General features: G+C 32.7%; 1 protein-coding gene across 1 annotated transcript in view; it reads left to right on the top strand.

Moving 5' to 3' along the window:
• The first annotated feature begins 1,053 nt into the window (after positions 1-1,053).
• The window catches only part of LOC111547876 (bifunctional heparan sulfate N-deacetylase/N-sulfotransferase 4), a 293,814-nt gene continuing 271,419 nt past the window's right edge, over positions 1,054-23,448 (top strand). Inside the window, exons 1-2 of the mRNA XM_026455011.1 lie at positions 1,054-1,168; positions 13,688-14,451. The gene's annotated coding sequence lies outside the window, so the exon portion shown is untranslated. The remainder of the gene's footprint in view (positions 1,169-13,687; positions 14,452-23,448) is intronic.

Genomic DNA, 23,448 nt, shown 5'->3' with positions numbered 1-23,448 from the left:
TGTATATACATGTATTCAGCATTAGCTATCAGCTTCCTTACAAAAACATTGTAGTTCAAAACTCCAGCTGTGTATGTATACAAATATTTGAAAATTATTAAAAGCACACCTTATCTTGCATTAGAAAAATGTTGGAATGTTTGAAATCAATCATGAATTATTTATGCACTACACCTAATTTCAATACATTCCAATTCCACTTGATAACTTATTTAGTGAAAATGTTGTTCTTGTGATTATCTGCTTTACCAAAACTTGCACTTTTAATTACAAAACCATTCCTTTTAGGACATTTCGTTTGATTTCTTTTGTCTTTAATGGTGAGTTTTAGTTGAGTTTATAATAACACGTACAATGATGCTAAAGGTCAGATTAACTTCCAGTAGCCTTTCTTTGACTCCAAGAACTAGAGAAAAAATTTTCAAACCATTATTAAATTTTTATGAAATTTAAAATTTATATTTTAAATTTCAGAATGTGCTATTTTCAAATTATTTTTATCTTCTTGTGCTACTTTTATTGTAAAGGCCCAATACTAACTTCTCATTTCATTTTTCATACAGAAAAAAACCTTAGAATTGAAAAGAATGAAAGTTAATTTAGAAGAAGTCATATGATTTAATGGAAAACTCATACTTCACAAAATGATATGTAAGTGCCCTTCTGGAGCTCTGTATGATAAATCATTGAGGGCACATTCTAGTTAAACTAGCTATAATATTTTTACTAGTTCCTAGAACTTGTTTAGCAGACTTGTAGTGGTTGTCCTCACAAGAAGTAATATCACATAGCCTTTAGTGGTTTTATCAACATGTTTTGAAAAGAGAAATAAAATGCTTTTTTTTTAAATTAAACATGGAGTTTTAAAAATCGGATTGCTTCTAAGAAGTATTATTGCAACATAAAAAGTACTTTCAAATAGTTACATAAATAGCAGTTAATTATGTCATTGAATTATACTGCAAACTACAGAAGAAAAAATATTTGAACTTCTTTCTATAAACTCCGTTTAAACTCTATGGTACAGCTCCTTATTCTTTATTACTCACACATATTTCACATCCACAAAAATAGAACTTTTACCTCCCACTGATCCCACTAATGCGTTCTGGTGGCTTCATGCATCTGGCAGCCTTCAGTACCGCCATGGCCCCCCTCTCAGCACGAGGTATGTTCTTGACTACAAGTATTCAAGTACTTTCCTTACATCAACAACTGTCCTGAATGCTGAGCTGGAAAGAGAGGTGGGAGTTCAGACTGAAAAATATCTAACAAAAAGAAAAAAAGAGATGTGTTATTATTGGTAATCTTCCATAGTTAACTACATGTTAAAGTAAGAACTCTGTGCTTTGCATGTGTTTCTAATACAATACAAGAAGAGAATATGGCAAAGGCAAGTGAAAGTCCTGGCATATGCAACTTTTAACAACTATATTTAGTTCAAAGAAAATAAAAAATTCAGGAAAAGGCTAATCCTGAACAACTGGAATTAGCTACAACTGCCCATGTCAAACCAGGTTGTATAAGTAACTTTACGTACTGGTTTCTTTTATGATCAGATAAAACCTAACATTTGATTCTGTCATTTATTTCAATTTGCTATTGATTTGTTCAATTTATTGATTATCATCTGGCAGAACTTTTCCTTCCTTTTGAACAAATTACCTCTAAAGGTATCTTAGTAATAGTTTAATGTTTTACTTTACTTTCCACTGTGACACTGATCTCTGTTTCATAATTCAGACATTCTAAAATATAAGGATTAGATGATTTAACAGTGCTTTGAAAAGTAGGGAGTGAAAGAACCAAACAGTACTGATATTTACCTACATTGGGTACTGCTTATCTTCCCATTTGTGTGGTCTGAGGTTAAAATTGTGGGTTTAGAAGCTGGACCAATCAAGTTCATATGCCAGCCAACTACCTCGGGCAAACCTTTTGTGCTTCTATTGTGTTACTTAACCTTTCTGTGCTTCAATATCTTCATTTGTATCTTATGAGGTAGGTTTTTTAATGAGGAGTAAGAGTATTATTATTTTTATTTTTATTTTTTTTGAGATGGAATCTTGCTCTGTCGCCCAGGCTGAAGTGCAGTGGTGCCATATCAGCTCACTGCAAGCCCCGCCTTCCGTTTTCAAGCTATTCTCCTGCCTCAGCCTCCCGAGTAGCTGTGACTACAGGCGCCTGCCACCACGCCCGGCTATTTTTTTGTATTTTTGGTAGAGACGGAGTTTCACCCTGTTAGCCAGGATGGTCTCCATCTGCTGACATCGTGATTCACCCACCTCAGCCTGCCAAAGTGCTGGGATTACAGGCGTGAACCACCGCACCCGGCCAAGGGCATTAATTTCAATAAAATAAAACGGCTTAGAAGATACCAGGCTAACTCAAAGTTTGCTATAATCATTAACATAAGGCTGTGGTTTCATTTCTTCTCTATTCTCATTTTGCTCCTCCCCTTCCATTTCTCTTACTGTTATTCTTAACTCTTGACAAATCGTAAACTGTAAATGCATACAGACACATAATCTACACGTTCTAATAAGGTTCACCCGAGACCTGTCCCAACTTGGTCTTAAATATATTATCATGAAGGAAACTCAAACCATTTAGCACATTGCCTCACCCCTATAAAGGTTTGAAAAATAGTACTTGCTGTTATTTTTGGCATTTCTGTTACTTGATAACATTAGTTGTGAAACTATTATTGTTGTGGTCAGTATTACTACTTGCTAGTATTATTTGAGGAATTATTATTCTCATTTCTCAGTACTTAAAAGATAAGTGATTTGATGTACACAGTTGTCCTTTAGTATCCATGGAATATTGGCTCCAAAACCTCCTGTGGATGCCAAAATACACAGAATGCTCAAGTCCTTGATATAAAATGGCATAGTATTTGCATATAACATATGTACATCCTCCCGTATACTTTAAATTACATCTAGATTACTTATAACAACTCATACAATGTAAGCAATACGTAAATAATTGTTACACTGTACTGTTTAAGGAACAATGATAATGACAAGAAAAATGTCAGTACATGTTCAGCACAGCACAACCACATGACCAGTCTCTTTTAAAAAGTATTTTGGATCTGTGGTTGGTTGAATCCATGGGTCAGGAATCCACAGATATGGACGGTCAACTCTACTAGCCATTTATCTTTATATTTCCTATACAGAAGTATTAATATGTCTTAATTTTAATAGAAAATGGAAACAGCAAACCAATAACTATATTTTTGAAATTGGAAATCAAATTATGAGGTTTTTTTTTGTTTTATATTTTTGTCTCGGCAAAGTGAAATGATTCTGTAAGTGTGAATCAATGAAATATTAATTTGTCCTCGTTTCAAGCAGACTAAATAACATCAATGTAAAAACTTATGTTGAGTGTCTTTAGCTAATATATTTTATTATAGTTAAATCTACTTAGCTCAAAGTTGCTGCTTTACAGTGAAATTGATGTTACTCCAATAATTCATTAATAAATAATGTCAGTCAAAAATGTCTTCCTTCATAAATTTACATAATTTAGTACCAAAAGTTCACTTACTTTACAAAGATGTGACTTTTATTTTATATCTTTCCTGGAAGTAAAAAAGAAACAAACAAACATTGCTGTGGAGTTGTGAATGACATTTCTGCTTTGAACTCCACATTTACTCTTACAATAAAATAGCAAATTGTTTAAGAATCATAGAATATTTTTGCTCCACAGAAATAAGCAGACCTAAACAGGGTAAAAAAAAATCTTGAAATTTACTCACATTTTAAAGAGTATTTTAAAAAATGTACTATAGATAGAAAAATTTTAAAATCATATAACAATTTCTACTGATAAGGAAACACGATCATTATTTTTTCTTGCTTCAATTCATATAGCCATGTATTAGGTAGAATAAGGTGTTTTACAACTTTAGCTACAGAGAAAACAACTTTATGTAAATTAAGTAATACTATGTAACAAGTTATCCAAGATTTATGTCTTAAATATACATTTTTGTCTTTAAAATTTTTAAGACTTGCATTTCTAAGTTTTTATCCGAAAACCCATAAATCCAAACAATTGCACTACCAAAATGAATTAATAGTTTGCTATTATTGATATAAAAAGGTTAACATTCACATATATAACTCAAAGCTCCATTTATTTTTATGTTCATTGCATTAATATAATTTGCTTCTGTCTCTGTTCTCCTTGCAGCTCATAGATCAGCAGGTCTGTTTAGTTCAGCTGATCTGGTTGTCTTCTGCTGGTATTGACTAGGCTTGCTCAAGCACATATAGGTCATTTATGGGCTCTGCTCTAAGCTATTCTTGGCTGGAACACCTAAGCCAGAAAGTGTTGGTCTGTGTGTCCTGGCATGTCCTTCTCACAGTGATGACGGAATTACAAGAGAACAAACCTGAAATTAGCATAATGTCACTTCCCCCTTTGGTGGTGGTACATGACCCCTTCAGAGCCAGTCGTGTACCGCCACCAAAAGAAAAGGGGTGGAGAAATATGGTAACCTTCTTATTGAGGGGAACTACAAAGTCACATGACAAAGGGCTGAAGAATTAGACAAATCAGGCAATCAGGCATTCTGCTACATTTTTTTCTTCTTTCTTCTGTATTTTGAAGCAATTATTATTTTCCTCAAATTATAGCTACACATTTCACAAAAGAAAAGAACTTTGTAAAATTTTTGAATTAGGTCAGAAATTCTCACTCTATAAATAGTACACAACTAAAGAGCTTAATAGTAGCATCCTGAAATTCTTCCAGACTTGTAAGGCAGCAGTGAGATTGCATTAAGGTAGTGATAACATTTCTATGATTTTTTTCACAGTAATCATGAAAAAATACTGAGTGCTACACTGCATAGTTTTATGAAAACTCATTTTTCCTGTTTAATTAGAAGTTTGGAATTTTTAAGTGTTTATCTATAAATTTATAATTGTAAACAAAGTCCTAAAAGGAATTAACGTATTAGTTATTCTGGTGTTGTCTACATGAAGAGAGACCAGTGCTATTATTGTATGCCTCAAAGCTCCATTTAATTCCATGTTTGTATGATAACCTGGCCTGCCCCTTTGCCTGTATATTCCCAAAGAATAGCATTCTCTATTGACAGTCACAGTCACTTTGTGAAATAATAATGGTGTTCTGCTTAGATGATTAAAATAGCTAAGTGAAAAATTAGGGAAAAGTTCCAATTATTATACCATGGAAATGACTTGATCTTTTTTATATTCAGTACTGTATAAATACATAATGAACCTAGATTCATTTTTCAAAATTCAGTTCATAGATCTTTATATGCATTTACATTAGTAGATTTAGGTCAGCATTTCAAAATGTTTATAGAATGGAATGGAACGGAACAAAAAGCAAAATCAAATGCACTGCACACAAAGTAAGAAGTAAGAATTGTTTTCTGAAGCTCTTGTTTCAGTGTCTCTGTGTTGTGGGTCACAAAAATTTGACAACTAGTGATCTAGATTGCGATATCTTACCACCGGTCTGAGAAATTCTCTGATTCACCTCTTTTCTTCAAACCAGGAAAAGAAATTGTATAATTTAAATAAAAATAAACAGAAAACAAAATCTCACAATTTTCCCTCATTTTAATTCTCCCCTTAGCATATGCCAGTGACTATGATTCCCTCTGCTGCCTAGTATTTCTAAAGCCTAATTAAATCCTTCCTTCTCTACTATTCTTTAGAACAGATATTGGTATAGATAAGCATTTGTATAAAACATATTCATGGAGCAGATAGTACAATTTAAATGCTACCAAATTATTGGTAACTTGCCATATAGAAAGGTTAAAAGCATGACTCATGTTTTATCTATATATTACCAAGTGCATTATAAAGCACAGGGTTTTGAATGGACACCTGAAAGTCCACTCTGCTTACAGAGTAACGAAAAGGGGCGTTCTCCAGGGACATTCATTCAGATGACTGGTATAGTGGAAATACCACAGGGCTAAAGGTTAGTGAGTCCTGTTGCGGATCCCAGATTTGCTACTTGTGTCTCATTGTTCTAACCTATACAATGTAGATATAATACCACACTAACTAATAATAGGATCATTGTGGCACTCACACAAAATCATCTATGAGAACATCTTTTGAAAACTCTGAAGATTTTAAAATGAGTTGAAGATAGCATAATGTTAGTATTGAATGTATTATGAAAGCAAGCACATTGGAACAAACCTCTGCTATCAGCTGTGACTGAGACTGTGACTGAGAGTATCAGGTTCAACAAATAGCCCTTTTCCCTTTGTCATCTTAACAGTGGTCATGGAAGGACAGGTCAAATAGTGCTTTATGCTAGAGGAATAATTCCTTTCAAAGTAATCTGGAAATTTGAGATAGGGATTTCAAGAAACCAGATTGTTCTAAATGTACCTCTTGCTTAATTGCAAACACACGCAAGAATTGCTTGATTACCATAGTTACTTTGGCAGATTGAAGAATATTAATTATTTAGACTTGAGAAGTTGTACTTGACAAGTAATTAACGTTATTTTAAAGATTCACATAATTTAATTTGAACTAAACAGTTTACTCTAGTTTGCTTTAATATTCAGGTACAAATTGGATGTCCTAAATAAAAGGACTAGATTTATATTTCTTATGACTAAATCTGGCTTATAGTTGTATTAATTTTCATTTGTTTACATTAGCCTTAAAATAGCTTTTGTAGGATATAGTCATAATGATCTTGTATAGAACATCTCATAACGAGGGAACTGAGGAGAATTCTCTGAAGGTAGAATTGCATCTGTGCCATAGCAGACAGGTAGAACGTTATAGTATGCTTCATAATTCCATGTATCCCATATCACTGTGTGTATTAAAATCTGTAGGTAGTCGAATGTTTAAGATAATAGTATGTTTTAATGATACTACAGAATACATAATGTCTTTTCTTTCAGTATATGCTAAATGCAAATTAGCAGTTATTATGAAGGTCATTTAGGAGCAAATGCTTCAAGTCCTAATATACTTAGCATCTTTGAGAGGAAGGGGTTTACAGTGAAGCAACCTATTTTTGAGTCACAAGAGGGGAAGGTAAAGGAGTATATTTAAATAAGAAAGGTAGATGAGTGCATGATGATTTTATAATAGAAATAAATTTGAGAGATACAGCTAAGTATAATTTTGCATCTCCATGGCCCAGCCCTATTCTATCGTTATATCCTTAGAGTTATATTTGAATCATTGATAAGACTTTCATTTTACAAAATTTGCCTCACTTTATTTGTTACCTGTAGTTTATCTTCATTTTCCAGGCATTGAAGAAGACACTACCTTATTAATATTTCAAATAAACTAAATGGTATTTTGTATATATGTGTACATGTGTGTATTATATATATAAGTTATATAATAGAATGCAATCTGCTATCTGAGATCTGAGATGCAGTGATTAAATCAAATTAAAGGTGAAACTAGGGGCTATTCACTCAAGTAATCTACCAGTAAATAGGATACTAAATTAATTTTCTTTGCCTTTGATAAGACTCTGTGCTATGTTTTTGTGTGCATCAGTTTATAAATTAGTCAGAGTTTGAGGGGAAGTGCAGCTCCAAATTTATGGTAACAGCAGTTTTCTTTAAAGCATATCAACAGAGATGAATTGGCAGATTCTTGGTTCGCCATCTTTTATACAATATTGCCCTCTATGGGAATATGGTAAAATATTGAATATTTTAGCAGGGTGATAAGTATATTCTTTCATACACTCTTGTGTTCATCACATCATTTTTCTTTCCTTTTAATTTAATTATTTTGCTCTTTTCCACCCTCTAACAGGTATAAACAGCTGAGCTGGCAAACAAATTCATCATTGTTTTATTATATAGTAGGTTTAGAGTATCAGAATTCATTTTGCTTTATTTTATTTATTTATTTTACATTATATTTAATTATTTGGTTTTCTTTTGTAAAATATCTCTGTTTTCAGAGTACTATATTTTAATTTACTTCATAATCATTTCATTTATGATAATTCCTATTCAGAAAAGGGAAACACCAATTAAAGTTCTGAAATAAAATGATAGTTATTATAATATGGAAGAAAACAAATTGTTTTCTTCTGAATCTATAAATGCAAACCAAATTACAGTAATGTATAAAATATTTTAAATTCTTTAAAATATATGACAATATTTTCACTAAAATATTTTTATTCATGAATAATATTAGGAAGATTAAATGACATAGATTCTAAAAAGGAAAACTAAGGAAAAAAAATTGCTTTATAATGCATCTTTGCATCTTCCTTTTGAAATGAATTATTGATTCTCTTTGTGGCATACAGAACTGGTGTAACAGTTTCATATAAAATACATTTGTATGAGAAATGTTAATGTATTCCTCTCCCTATTTTCTAGCTTTGAGTTGCCATCATTCATTCATTCATTCATTCATAAATTTATTTTTTTAAATATCAGTAACTACTTTATGCCATGCCATGTAATAAGGGTATAAGCCTCAAAAAGAAAAAAAAAAGAGAGATGTTCTCTGTCCTCAAAGAGTAAAGACTTCATTGCTAGCATTATGTGTGTGCCTACAAATCAGGCAATGATAGCAATATAATGCTGTATACCTAATTGTTAGCTGATTACAGAGGACAGCACTGGGTTTACAGGTCTTGGAATACAGCATGACTCTGGTCATTAGAATTCACCAGTATTGCCTCTCAAGCTTAAGGAGACTTTCAGCCATTGTTGACTTGCTTTAGAACATCTCAGGTTCTTATACCACTGCTCACAACTTACCATCTCAACATGGTCCCCCAACACACACACATACACACACACACGTGCGCGCACACACACATGCGCGCGCACACACACACACACACACACGGCTTAAACCAAATAGGAGAAAGAGTGACAGCATCCAGTGAATTACCCCAGAGTGATGATAATTTACAGTGAGGCATTGAAGCTAAAGGACAGAAACTGATTTACTAGGGCTTAGTAAAAAATTAAGATTTCCCATGCTGATCAGAGCATTAGCTAAATAGTTCATAAATGAGATGCCTTTCCCTGAAGGACTGGAGCAGGCAGAAAACAAATGATATTGGGATATTTAAGATACAAAGAATTTGGTAACAAATGAAAGAAAATACCCTATATGACAAAAAGGATTTTATCAAACTTATCACTGTGATGCTGTGATTCTGGTCTGCAAGTAGCTTTCTCACTTTGAACATTTAGGACTTCAAATTCGAGAATGTAAAACGACTTGACTTGTAAGGCGTCAGTCAAAAGGAAATCACCATTAAACCCTAATAAAATTTGGCAAATGAAAATTCCAAAGAAAAGAGAAACAAAGAAAGACAAACTGAAACTGCCTAGTGTAGATAAAACTTACAACCACTATAAGGTATTTAAAAATCCTACTCTGATGAGACACTCCCACTGGAGTTGGGGCCTAATTAATGGGTTTTATAAATTCTCCTTGACTTTGTGTACCATGTAAAAGAGAAATTCACTGAAAATTCTCATAGCAAAGATCAGACGAAGGAAAAATCATAAATTTAATGTTTACTGTCCTCCCCCACCTCACCCTGGGTCTCTCACTTGAATGCTAACATTTTAGCGCACAATTCTTGTGATGCAATAGTGTTTTGGCCAACAACTGCTATTTATTAAAAATCGTGTTTCTTTAAGTAGTTGTCAGCCAAACTGGAATTGGACTGTTAAGTTTGTTTGTTCCCTCACTTGGCCTTTCAAGTTTTGCATGTTCAAAGGATTTATTTGAAGCATTAACATGCTGATTTCTCTCTTGCTACAACAATGCACTACAATGATACTGGCAAAAAGATTCTTTCTTCCAACCTGCTCTTCCTATTTTTTTCCCCCTTTTTCTAATAACTTGCTAACAAGAGATCCAGATGTATAATAACATAACATTTAAGTCTGTGACTGGGGTGCTTGCTACCCAAGTGAACGCTATTTGGCACTTTTGTTTTTTGTTTTTTGTTTTTTTTTGTTTGTTTGTTTTTATCATGTATTATGATACCAATGAAGCAAAACTGACTTTATACACCTTCTTTTTCACATAAGTTATTTTCCTAATAATTGCCAGCAGAAGATTTATTTTGCTCTTAATACAAAGTTTTTATGTTAGTCACTCACAGCCCAATTAGAGGCTTCCCCTGCTCCCTGAAGGCATAAACTTTGAACATAGAAGTTTCTTTTATTCATGCTTTTTCTTTGAATAAAGAGTTATAGCCTTTTGTGTTGGGACAACAGGATTGTTGCTCATGTTAAAAAATAAAATTACAAGAAAAGGATATAGACAGAAAGTGGTAGCATGGTAATAGAATCTTGTATTTGTAAGTTTTAGTAGTGAAGGCTGTAAATTAAATTAGATGCATTCAGTCAAAATTATGAGAACTGTACATTTAGTTGGTTGTGTTCTTTCAAAATTATTTTTGCTGTAAAAGTAACAAAAAAGGTGAAACTTGAAAAGAATAAAAATGTACATTTAAAGATCTAAATATCTTCTGTTTATAGCCTGTATATGCATGATGAATAATTATTTTAAAAAGTAGAAATTATGAAGTACTTTGAATCTTGTTTTAGTATTTTCTATGCAAATTTTTATTTATTTTAGAGGCAAGCATTTAAAACTTACCATTAGTAACAATTAGCAGAACAAAGTTAATGAGAAAGAAAACGATGACAAATTTTTGAAATTATTAAATTTACTGAGTTTTTTTTGAAGTGTGCTAAGATGTTTATTAGTAGATATTACTACCCTCTCATATTCACTGTAATGAAGACTTGACATACAAACAAAAAAGACCTTCCTTTTTAAATAAACATCTTTTTGTTTGTTTCTTATATTGAGTAAGTATATACAAAGATATATGTGTGTATTATAAAGAACAAGGTGTATAAATACATATTTATAAATTAAATTTAAAGTATATTATGTTCTTATATATATGTGTACATTATATAATGTTTTCAATGTTTTTCACTTTTAAAATTTCCAAATAATGCATATAACACATACACATTTTTTGAACTTCCAAGGAAACGCCAGTGAAAATTTAAAAAGTAAATTCAAAGATAAATTCAGTTGAATGAAAAGGTTTTGTAGTCGGCAAATACTACTTGAACTTTTACTGAATCAAGAGAGCAATTGAATAAAAATAAGTGGAGCTCTAAAAGTTTATTAGTTCAACAAGTTCAATTCAATTTTTAAATGACCCATTCAGGTCTTAATATAAGTCTGGACCTATATCTTAATAGATAAAGGAAAAATTATATTATACTTTATAGAGTGTTTAAAGAAATATAAAAGCATCCACTTTCTTCTCTAAAAGTCAACTATAAGCAATTGGGTAAATGCTTTGCATTGCGTGTATTGTTCAAAACAAACTGAATTGATGCTACATTTTGACATAAGTGCAAACCCTGTAAATTGTGGAACACAAGTTAAATGATTTAAAAACTTAAAACACTTTGAGTAAATAATTCTTTCCTCTTTTCTCTCTTGTGTATTATATTTCTTCCCAGAAATGTCCAAGGTCATTTATTTCATTTCCCCAACCTGACAGATTAGAAAATGATAAAAGATTACAAATTCACAAATACGTTTGTTTTAATTATTTGAGAATACAATATGCAAAGAAAATTATAAGAAAAATATTCAAAATACTTTGAGGATTTTTTCGATCTGTTTTAGTGTGAGTATTGCGAATTTCTCCAGTTTTCCCCATGAATAGAAAAGAAAGCACTTTTTGGTAAGTTTCCATTCATTTATACATATGTATATTGTGGGACCCTCTGCCTTCAGTACTTAGTATATTTCTGAATGAACAATGAGACAAGGAGAGTAAAGTTGCGTACTTTTTTCCTACATTGAATTTTAATTAATAATCTCTGGATTTTTTGACTCTCAAAGTTCATGTTTCACAAATATTTAAAAGAATTTTACCTTTAATAAGAATACCTTCTATTAATATTTTATATAGCACTTTTACATTGTGAAAGTATTTACTTCTTCAGCTTAAAACTGTGTTTATAGTTTAATGTTAGAGAAGAAAATGATCAACATTTTTCACTTGTAATCAATGAATATCAACTCTAGGTTATCACCAGAGCTGACGACATAAACCCTGCTCCATGTTTTAATGTGATGGGTTTTATCTTCAGATCACTGTGTTGCCATTTACTTCCAATAACCGAAAATACTCTGATAAAGTGGCATTCTTGATTGAGTTGTGAAATAGAACTATGTCAGTAATATAAAGATGTTGAGCATTTTATAATAGTTTTTTATTTAAATTATTTTTCTAAAGTTAAGACTTAAAAATAATCACCCAACTTGAATAAAGAAGAAGGCATTATTAGTTAGCCAAACTACATACAATATAAAAATCTTCAGTTGGCTTTTACAATTTATACTATTTTATTTTATTTATCAACAGATAGTGTTTCCCATGTTGCTATTCTAGTAATAATTATTTTATTATGACTTTGAAATATTTAACTGCAGTTTATTTATCCATTTTGAATTTTGATGTGTATCACTATGAAAATTCTGACTCGATTTTAATTCATCTTTGCATTCCAAATGTTTTAAAAGGTAGTGAGAAGTACCTGAACTCTTTAATTATTTCTAAAATATAATTTTTTTCTTTAATATATTTTATCCTGTGCACCAGAAAAACTAATTGGTACATGACCTATGAGTTACTAGATTGTATTTATTGCTTATGAATAACTGGTAAATATGTTTTCTAACTTGGTAGATTTTTTTCCCCTATCCTCTGTATAGCGTATGTCTACGGCTTGCGAACCCTCAAAACCTTGTGCAGTATAATAACACTAGTAATCCTGGATGCATTAAAATTAATCTTCTGAAAGACCACATCATCAATAAATGCTGAGTTTTAAAGGACTCCCTCCTACCCTTACTTCCAGTCCTATAGAGGACTTCATTGAAACCACCTCAGTATTTAAAATGGAACCACTACGTACAACAAACGACACCCATATACCTGAGGAAGGCTTCCAGTTGAGAAAAGTTTGTAGCTCTGTTCTGTAGCCTATGAGGGGTTTTGGACCAAAATCTCTTTAGCATATCCTGTTCCGTTAAATTAAATGGTAGATACTAAGGAATGTACTAAAGCAAGAAAAGCCCAGGGAATCATGTAGTCTGGAATGAGGGGATGTACCTGAAAACACTTTACATTTACTTTTGCGTATATCCTAATGAATAAGTTTAAATAACTTTACATAAAATATATAAAAGTACTTGATAGTATCTTTACGTGTTTACAGTAATTAATAGAAAACAAAGAGCAGGTAATCTTCACCTTATATTGCCAAATTAAAAAGAAAAAAGAAACATGGAGACAATCTTTTGTCAGTGCGGATAATAGAACTTTTCCATAATAATCCAGTAATTTACCTTAATTAATAAAACAATGCATACAGTAAATTCACATGCACATACTCTTTCTTTCTTTCTAACATCTATCATGGTCTAAAATGCTATTATTAACTTTGGGAGTATGTAGCTTACTAATACTTGTCTGAGTTTCCTATTGCTCATTGTTGGCTTTTGTTGAGTTTGTAATCTGTGTGTTTAACTGGAACACATTTACAGCAGAAAATCCTGTCTTGAACTTTTCTTATTTTGTCCAATAGAATCTCGTGGCATAGTGTCATAGCTGCAAAGTGGAGTTCTATCCTCAAATTTCATAGGAAATAGTCCAACTGTATATTGAAAGATTATGCAAATCTTCAAGGAGCATCTAATCAATCACCGCGGTGTGAGAGGAATGCAGCCCATCGCTGAATTAGCTTCTGTTGGAATGTATTCATGTGTAACATCCCACTGACTGGATGACATCACAACAGCTCCAGGTCCTTGAAAGTCTTGAGGATGATTAGCTGAAGGAATTGGCTGTTTCTGCCAATCATAATCCGGCAAAGCTGCCTTTATAGTTCTGGAGATATGAGAGAGAGGGAGGGAGAGAAAGACCGACTACAGCTAAACAAGAGGCACAGCAGCACTAGCAACAGCAGAGCAGGAGCAGCTGGTATTCCGGTGATTAAATAGTTCTCATAGCCTTTTTGCTGTACTCGGTCTGCTCCCTGGTGTAATTCTCGTGTCCAAGAAGGAAGCTGCATTTTAACGGTGTGCTGAACAGAGGTTTGAATCATTCCAGCTGGCTGCTTGTTTTGAAAAGGACAATGTGTGTATAAATAAAAGGACTCTGCTGGAAGAGTTCAGATACTAAGACTGGAGCTAGAGAGTGCTCTTGGAATATTGTTGAGGCAGATTGCATGAACTGAAAGCTCCTTCTAATTAACCTGGAGCCAAGTGAACCTGAATACTGGATATCTCATGTTCTAACTCGGGATAAATTCAAGTTAGGAAAAGACAAAATATTGAAATGCTTCTCTAGGTAAGTTACGGCTTAATTTGCTGAAATCGAGGCGTGTACCATAAATGAATATGCGTTGCTTAGCTATGTAAACAAGTCGAACACAATAAAGTTTTATTTGTGAAAGATTTATGTAGAAGCAGATAATATTTTAAAACCAAATTCAATCTCCCTTTTCCGCATGTGTGTGCTTACCTGTCATCATGCTTTATAGAAGTTATATTTGCACGTAAATAGAAAATACAGTCCTGCCTAAAAGAAAAAAAAAAAAGAGAGATACAACTTGATAAAATTTAAACAGTTGCTGGAACATTTGCATAGGAAATATCTTATCTGATACAATTTTAGCCTTTTCATATTAAAAGCACTAATTTTACAAACTCAACATCCAATGTTAACTGTAGGGTTATAAATGTTTCCCTAATAAGTGTTACTGAAAGCATGGCATTCAAATTACCGAACATAGGAACTCCTCTTCTTTGGACCTGAGATTTGTAGGCATGCTCTGTTCCAGTGGTCTGCTTTAGAGAAACAGCTGTCACAGACATTTGAAATTGTATGATACAGTCATAAATTGCTTATAAAGAAATAGGTGTTTTCCTTCTACCTCCTATTAGAAAAGAAAAATAAATTCTTAGAACAATATATGTCATATGCCCTAAGCATAGTTTCCTAGGAGAACAGAAAGCTTTATGATATACATCCAATTTCCTCAAGCATAGAATAAGTTAGAAAACAAGAAATATTATTGGAATATGATTTTACTCATTCTTTTCAATATCTCTGTTAGAGGAAGCTAAATAAGGAAACTTAAACCTTATTTTTCTTACATTTTCTCCTGATTAATGAAATACTGTATTATTCAGAATTCCTGTCACAGCTTTTTAAGTGATGGTATGTTTTGTTTATTATGATAAATTATACTGTGAGTTCTCATACAGCTTGAGAAAGTTTGAAGTTTATGCTCGATCATGTCTCTTTCAAATTCACGCTTGCATATTCTCATGGTGCCTTCTATCAGAATATTTTTATTTATACTGTATCATAAATGCTTTAACATAAATTGCATACCAAGATATTGATGTGTTTCTGTAACTCTCAGAATGGTTTTAGTTTTCCACTTTCTCATCAACAACATGGTTAAAATTCTGTGAGGTTTCTGCCCCAAGAGGAAATTGATAAAGACAAAAGTTATTGTAATTGGTTGAATTTCCCCAAAACTAGGAAGCAATGAATTTTGCCACAAAGATTTAAAGGTTTTTTTTTTTTTTTTTTCAAAGCAAAAGAGTAATTTACTCTATTAAAAGTATGCCAGGTAGCTATATCCCAGTGTCACATAGGCTCTGTGCTGGTCATTGGTGTGCGTGTGTGTGCATATGAGTAGCAAGTTTATATAAAGTATATAAAGTCCACTGACTACAACATTCTAAGTTTTCAACTGGAATTCATAAAAAAGTAACTAATTAATAAGCAAAATATACACGCCATTTACATTTGTCTCAATATGTAAATGGGAAGTTAAGCCTACACTTATTGTTGACATTTTTTAAAATTAGAAATCCTGTGACAGTACATTATGATGATCAATATTAAGCAATGTTTACACTGACAGACATCTCATAGTAAGCTAATTGGGAAGATTTTTAGAAATTTAATACTAAGCAGAATGGGCCTTTTAACTCTATCTGAATGGCACCTGGTCACCACTAAGATTGATACATTAAAAATCCTTTGAAAAAATTATAATATATATGACTTACTAGCTATAACATGAAAATCACCCTTAGATCCAATTTAGAAACTCAGGCATTATTTTTAAATAAAAGGAAGGTAAAACCTCATGAAAATTTGAATTTTTAAAATTGATTAATGCAAATATATAAGTAATAAATAATATGCAAATATACATAAATTGCATTTTGTTTTCTCCAAGATAGGCTTATTAAGAAATGTATCATTTTAAATGTATTATCCTAAACACCAAAAGAAAGTATATGTGGACTAGTTTTATGTATAAATATATTGTCATAGTTTTGAATTTCTATAATTGATAATCAAAATAGAAATACGTGCTCACACTTATGTTTACCTCAGGAAAATAATGATCTTTCATTTTTCATTTGAGATTAAAACTGTTATATCTATTCTTTCTTCTCCCAAAGAAAAGCATTCTGTACTTGGATGTAAAATAAACTTAATTCAATCTCAATACTAACGTTAGTTCTTAAAGGTACTAAATAAATGTATCTAACCCAGTAAAACAGTTGTCCCCAGTAGGTTAAGTGTTCATATGATCGCCTTGTATTTTCTGTTTGAGTGGAAAGGGGGCCTTTGGAAATAAAATCCAAAGATCAAACTTTGTGTGCATCATTTACAAGCAACTACTAAGGAAGAAGAGAGAAGCATTTAGCATACTGTGTTCAAACTAGAAGATTCTGGCTGGTGCTGCCTCCCCAGATTTAGAAAGCAGCTGGGGAAACATAAAATAAAGCTAGAATATCAGCCCTGGCCGGAAGCCAAGACAGAGAAGCTGTGCACCCAGAAGGCTAATTCTTTCTGGGCTAAAATTCATTGATAATGCATTATGTTTAGAGTCTAACCTGAAGTGTTACTTTTTTCTCCAGTACAAACTGTGGGATATTTAAACAGCAAATATATTTTCTAAGTAGAGCTAAATTTTAAACTGACAATGGTTTGTTCTTTATTAAAAGTTGCTCTATTAAAAAAATGCAAATAAGCCTAGCAGAAACTCCTATAAAATACAGTTTATACTCAGGAAAATAAAAATAAATAAAGCTGAGATGCATCATCTAACCATGATCTTGGAAAGTCAGAGAGATCAGAAATAACACATATGGATACATGCCAAAACAAAGAAATGTGAAGGTTTTATTAAAATACCTGGCCTAGTAAAAATTACAGTAAAGGTACACATGCTAAATACTGTTGTAGTATCTATCTTCTGAAGGTAGACAACAAGCATAAGGTAAACCCTCATTATGTACCCACAAATAACTAGGAAAAAGAGAAAAGCATGTTGTCTGTTGATTTATTTGAAGTTTATGAAGTGAGATAAATGGGTCAGGTGTCAGACACAATGCTACCGCCTTCAGCCATCATGATAAAACATCTAGCTAGCCTTTTCTTTAACACTTGAGGAAACTTTCAGCTATGCTGTTATGCAGGGTGTTAAATGCACTATTTTTAAAAGTTATTTTCAGCAAGCTTAAGAAGTTAGAGGTGTTATTTGCAATGTAGAATGTGTACACACATATACAGTTATTTCTAATAGATATAGTTCTATTTCCAAGCTTTCTTTATCTCAGTTTTCTAAGGAAAACTACCACTTTCTAGAGGTGATAAATCTAAAATTTCTTTTAGAAATAGTATTGAATTGAAAACAGATTTCCTCAAAAGCCAAAATAGTCTGAAAATGAATTCCAAACTCATTAATAGCCTCAGGCATTTCAAGAAAAAAATATTTTTTTGAAACGTGAATAGTAAATTACTCTTCATTCCTACAGGTAAACATGTTTGCTGATATAACTTAATGTATTTATTTTCTTTACATTGTTATAGTTTATCTATATTCATCAGTATTCAGATAATTCATGCCACGAAATAGATTTTAATAAAATAAACCACATATGACAGGGTAAATAATGGTTTGCAAGTGACCCTTTGAGGTCATTTACATACATAGGCTATTTTAGATATATCTTTTAAGAGAGATCATATACTTCATTAACACTAAATAAACAGTTATGTGTAATTAGTTGAAATTTTTAAAAATCTGAGAAAAAAAGGGTTAAAACTGACTATGTCTAAATGCTTGAGAATATAATTTGATATTGTACTCAGAAAACAAAAGCGAGACTTTTGTTGAGAAACAGAAGTGATAACTCTAGTGAATTATAGAATTGGGACTTCCCTCCCAATTTGTACTCTATTTAGAAATTATTATTTTAAATATTTGAAAAGTTCAATGAAGAAAGCAACTTTTAGCAAGCTAATAAAACACATGAGTTTAATGTGCAGCCACATGCTTCATTTGTTCCCAAATTAGAGGAATTTCTCTATTTTGAAAATTCCACCATCAATTGAACTTATGTTGTGATTTATTGCAAATATTTAACCTCCTTTTTAAAAGTCCTTAATGGAATACATCGTCAACTATAACTACGTAGAAGTTGAAAGTTAGCTTGGCCAGGTTCATGATATTCAAGTAAAAAGTAAATGGAGAAATGCTTCCTTGATCTCTTTTCACTTGCTCCTTTCTTTCTTCTCTCTTTTTTTTTTTTACTCATTTTTCTTATTTCCCTTCACTTCCTCTCTCTTTCTTTCTCTATTCTTTTTCTTTATTCTTTTCCGTCTTCTCCACTTCTTATTTTACCACTTTTTTTCTGTCCTTCCTCCCTTCCTCCTTCCCTCCCTCTCTTCTTCCCTCCCTCCCTTCTTTCCTTCCTTCCTTCCCTTTTCCTTCTTTCCTTCCTTCTTCTTCCTTCTTGCTTTCCTACCTTCCTCTTTTCCTTTTTCCTTTCTTCCTCCCCTTTTCCCTCCTTTCTTTATTTCCATTCATTTTTGCCACTTCAACTTACATGCTCTCTTGCATAATTGGAAAGCAAATCACTCATCTTTAGTATTGTGGCAATTATTAATCTAATAACCTGGTTTGAACACAGAGTAAGTGGGGAAAATGAAGAGAAAGAGTGGGTTAAACTGCAATAAGCAATAGAGGAAAAGTAAAATAAGGTGGAAGATTTATTTCACAGAAATAATGATGTTGACTTTAACATATGGTCCATTCTTTCACCTATAAATTTCCATTTAATTTACTAAATTATTTAAGTGCAATTCTTTACTCCCTTTTCCAACACTGTCTTTTTAATATCAGTCACATCTTTTCCATATAGCAAATGCACCTTAGTGGTAAAAAATAAACTGATAATAATAAATATAAATAATTTTTCCTTAGAAATTTTAAATCTCCTAAATCATTTTTATATCTAGTAGTTTAAGGATATCAACATTCATAAACAACCCAAAGGCCAACTGCCATGCTAGTGGAAGAAAAAGAGAGAAGGGAAAGCGATTTTACACATTTAGATGCTTTGGCTTGATTCCATTCCTGGATCAGAAATTCAATTGTAGACTGCTGATCCACAGAATTTGTCATAGTTCATCAGACATCTCAAAAGAGTTCTTCTTCTTCTTGATGTACTAAATAGTCTTTCATGCCTACATAACAATCATTTAAACCTCAGAAATAGATATAACATCACTAAAGATTAATACAAGGAAAGGTAACAGATGCAGAGATGCACATGCTCCTGTGAATGCATAGAACAGTCTTAATTCTATTCATTACTCTAAAGTGGAAGTGAATAATTAGAATCAGAATTTAAATCTGGTTTCTCCATCAATCTTTCACTAATAGTTATGTCAATTCAATTGAGATTCCATGTACTGCAATAAGTAAAGTAAAATAAAACACAATCAATAAATCATACTACCAATTATCTAAAGTATTATGGTTCCTGATATCACAGTTTTTGAAGTTTATTTCCTTGGAACAGGACATTTTCTTGATAACAATAGAAATAATGCTAAAATTGATCAATCGAGGTTGAACTCAATTCCGTACTTAAATTACTCTATCTGTCTGGACGTATTTTTCACCTTAGACAGAAAAAAATAGCTTTTTTACTTTTTGCTCAATAATGTTCATAAAAATAAGAATAATGAATATTATTTTCTATTATTTTTAATATGTGTCAGGTACCATCGAAGTTACTAGGGTGAACAAAATAGCTCTCAGGAGGCTTATATTCTCATGGTAGAAAACTGACAGTAAATAAATAAAGACCCCATGGTAGTGCCTGTGAGTACTCTAAAGATAAGTCAAGGTGGCACATTAAAAGCTGTATGTGGGCCGGGCGCGGTGGCTCAAGCCTGTAATCCCAGCACTTTGGGAGGCCGAGACGGGCGGATCACGAGGTCAGGAGATCGAGACCATCCTGGCTAACACGGTGAAACCCCGTCTCTACTAAAAAAAATACAAAAAACTAGCCGGGCGAGGTGGTGGGCGCCTGTAGTCCCAGCTACTCGGGAGGCTGAGGCAGGAGAATGGCGTAAACCCGGGAGGCGGAGCTTGCAGTGAGCTGAGATCCGGCCACTGCACTCCAGCCCGGGAGAGAGAGCGAGACTCTGTCTCAAAAAAAAAAAAAAAAAGCTGTATGTGAAAGTGATAGGACTGGTCAGGAAATGCCTTTCTGATAAGGCAGAAACTGAGTAAATCTATATAAAACATAGATGTCAAATCGAGTAACATTATTATTTTATCTTGTAGAAAAATGTCATGAGGAGTAGCAATTTCTTGTAATTTGCAAGCTGACAAGCTGAATTTTGACTCTGTCTATTGATTATCTTCCTCAGGTCTGTAAAGTTGTTTGGGAGAATTTAAGATATGGCACAGTATTTAGTGTTACTTTCTCTGGGAAGTAGAAAATCAGTTTTAGAAAATAGAAGTCTCACCTTTACTTCTATTCTTTATATTTCTAAGTATTAAAAAGTATTATGTGTGTAAATTATCTCAAATTATTTGTTTTTAATTTTTTTTCTCCTAGACTGAAATTCAATGCTATTTATTTCCCTCTTTAATTTTATTTAGAGATAGGGTCTTGCACTGTCTGGCACCCAGGTTGGAGGCAGTGGAGCAATCATAGCATACTACAACATCCAACTCCTGGGATCTAGCAATCCTTCCACATCAGCCTCTCAAGAAGTTGGGGCTGTCGGTGCACATCACCTCACCCAGCTAATTTTATTATTATTACTTTTTTGTAAAGATGGGGTGTCACTATGTTGCCCAGGCTGCCTCGAATTCCTGGCCTCAAGTGATCCTCCAGCCTCAGCCTCACAAAGTGCTAGGATTACAGGCATGAACCACTGTGCCTGGACTCAATGCTATTATTAAAACTTATGTAGCAAGGGAGCTGGCTCCCTATCTCGTTCTCCCAAATTACTGGAGGTAAGAACCAATATTCCAAAACATCACCCAATTGGCTAGAATGATGGACCTAAAATAACGAAATAAAGATCGATGTAATTTTTAGTATCCATGGGTCCATCTGTGCATTCAACTAACTGCAAATGAAAAATATTTAAAAAAAAAAAAAGATGATTGTGTCTGTACTAAACATGTGCAGGTATTTTTTCCTGTCATTACTCTCTAAATAATACATTGTAACAACTATATACATATCATTCACATTGTATAAGATATCATAAGTAATCTAGAAATGAGCTAAAGTATACAGGAGGATGTGTGTAAGTTACATGCAAATACTATGCCATTTTATATAGAGGCTTCAGTATCTCTGGATTTTAGTCCTTGAGGGTTTGGGGTCCAGGAACCAATCCTTATAACAAGAGATGACTGTTTCTTTTTTTTTTTTTTTAATTTCTCCAATTATAAAATTACCTCAAATTTAACAAGAACCAAAAGTTTGATGACACTAATACAATGCTAATACAAATTTAGAATGCATTAACAGAACCACAGTGTCAACATCCAGGAAACAGTTATCTGTGGCCCTATTTAATACAAGTCTGACATTATTTGGCCTGTTCATCATTCTCAGTTTCCCGATGCCTCACATTAATAGCAGTCTTCTATGACCTTTCTCTTCCCCTATGGTGAACCAGGTATTTTTGCCCTACCCCCATACCATTCAGTCACGGCACTTATTATCTTATGATGTAATTGCTGTGTGTGTGTGTCAGTGCTCCCCATTTATCCAAAAGCTTTTTGATGGCAGAAATGCTTAGAGAGTGCTTGACCAATAATCAATAGATATTAAGGGTTTGATAAGTATAAAATGTGAGAAGACATCTGGCAACTATGCTATATGAGTAACAGTTGAAAAACACAGTAATAATTAAAGGAAAAAGCTAAAAGGGAGCAGTATAGTTATCTTTATATATTGAATACTTTTTTATGCAAAAGGAATTTGTTTTATGTTATGTGAAACTAGCAGACTAAACTACAAAAGGTATGGAAGTTGTTTCTATGCAACGTCAGGTAAAACAAAACTTCCTAAAAATCAGCGAGATTCCACTCAGTCAAAAAAACCGGCACAGGCTGGAATGCTACCTGTCCAGAAGACTTTTGTGGAAGGAATTTCTGCCTTGCATAGAAAATAAACACTGGCTACCAAGGTTTCCTGTTGTTTTTCGTTGTGTCACTTTAAGAAGTATGGACAAAGGTTTTAGAAAGAGCACTTTGCCCACCTAAAACCCATCTCTAGCAGTTGGCTGGAAGACTGGTCAACATAATTCAAGAAAATAACCATTGGGTAAAATTACATAGTGGAAATGTATTACTCAGGATATGCCCTAGAGTAAAAAAGCAAATTTTCATAATAGAATTATTTACAAGATGTACAATTTTACAAAGAAAATGAAATAATACATTTCTTGAGTAAGTGAAAGTATTTTTTAATGTAAACATATTATTTTACTACTCTTTTGAGTCAGTCCAAGAAGGAAAACATGTCAACATTAGAGGAATGAATAAGAAACATACTTTTGCTTTCCATAAACTTCTAAATTTTAAGGAATGCAGAGATTGATTGACTTAGTTATGATGCCTTTTTGTAGAAGCCTTCATGTAAACAAGTGTGAATTAGTTTAAAGATGAGATAGTATTGTGACATATTGGAAGGCAGGTGTTAACCTTGGTTTCCACCAAATCAGGATTCCAAGCCTTGCTTTGCACTGACTCATGATGCAACCTTGAAAAATCTGACTCTTCTCTGCTTCAGGTTCATGATCTGGGACGGGTTAATAATAATTCATAGACTTGCTGAGACAGCTAAATGTGACAATAAGTCCAAAGTTTCCAGTACAAAGTGGGAAACATGAGAGATTTTAAATGAATAGTATCAAGTTTTAATTACATGTGTCAGTACTCTGACTTTGGCCTGCAATGCCACATTTTGTACTGATTTAAAGTAA

Source organism: Piliocolobus tephrosceles, chromosome 3 (assembly GCF_002776525.5).
Source record: "Piliocolobus tephrosceles isolate RC106 chromosome 3, ASM277652v3, whole genome shotgun sequence".
NCBI lineage: Eukaryota > Metazoa > Chordata > Mammalia > Primates > Cercopithecidae > Piliocolobus > Piliocolobus tephrosceles.
The sequence above is the reverse complement of the archived record's forward strand: the minus strand, read 5'-3'. Positions and strand labels throughout refer to the sequence as shown.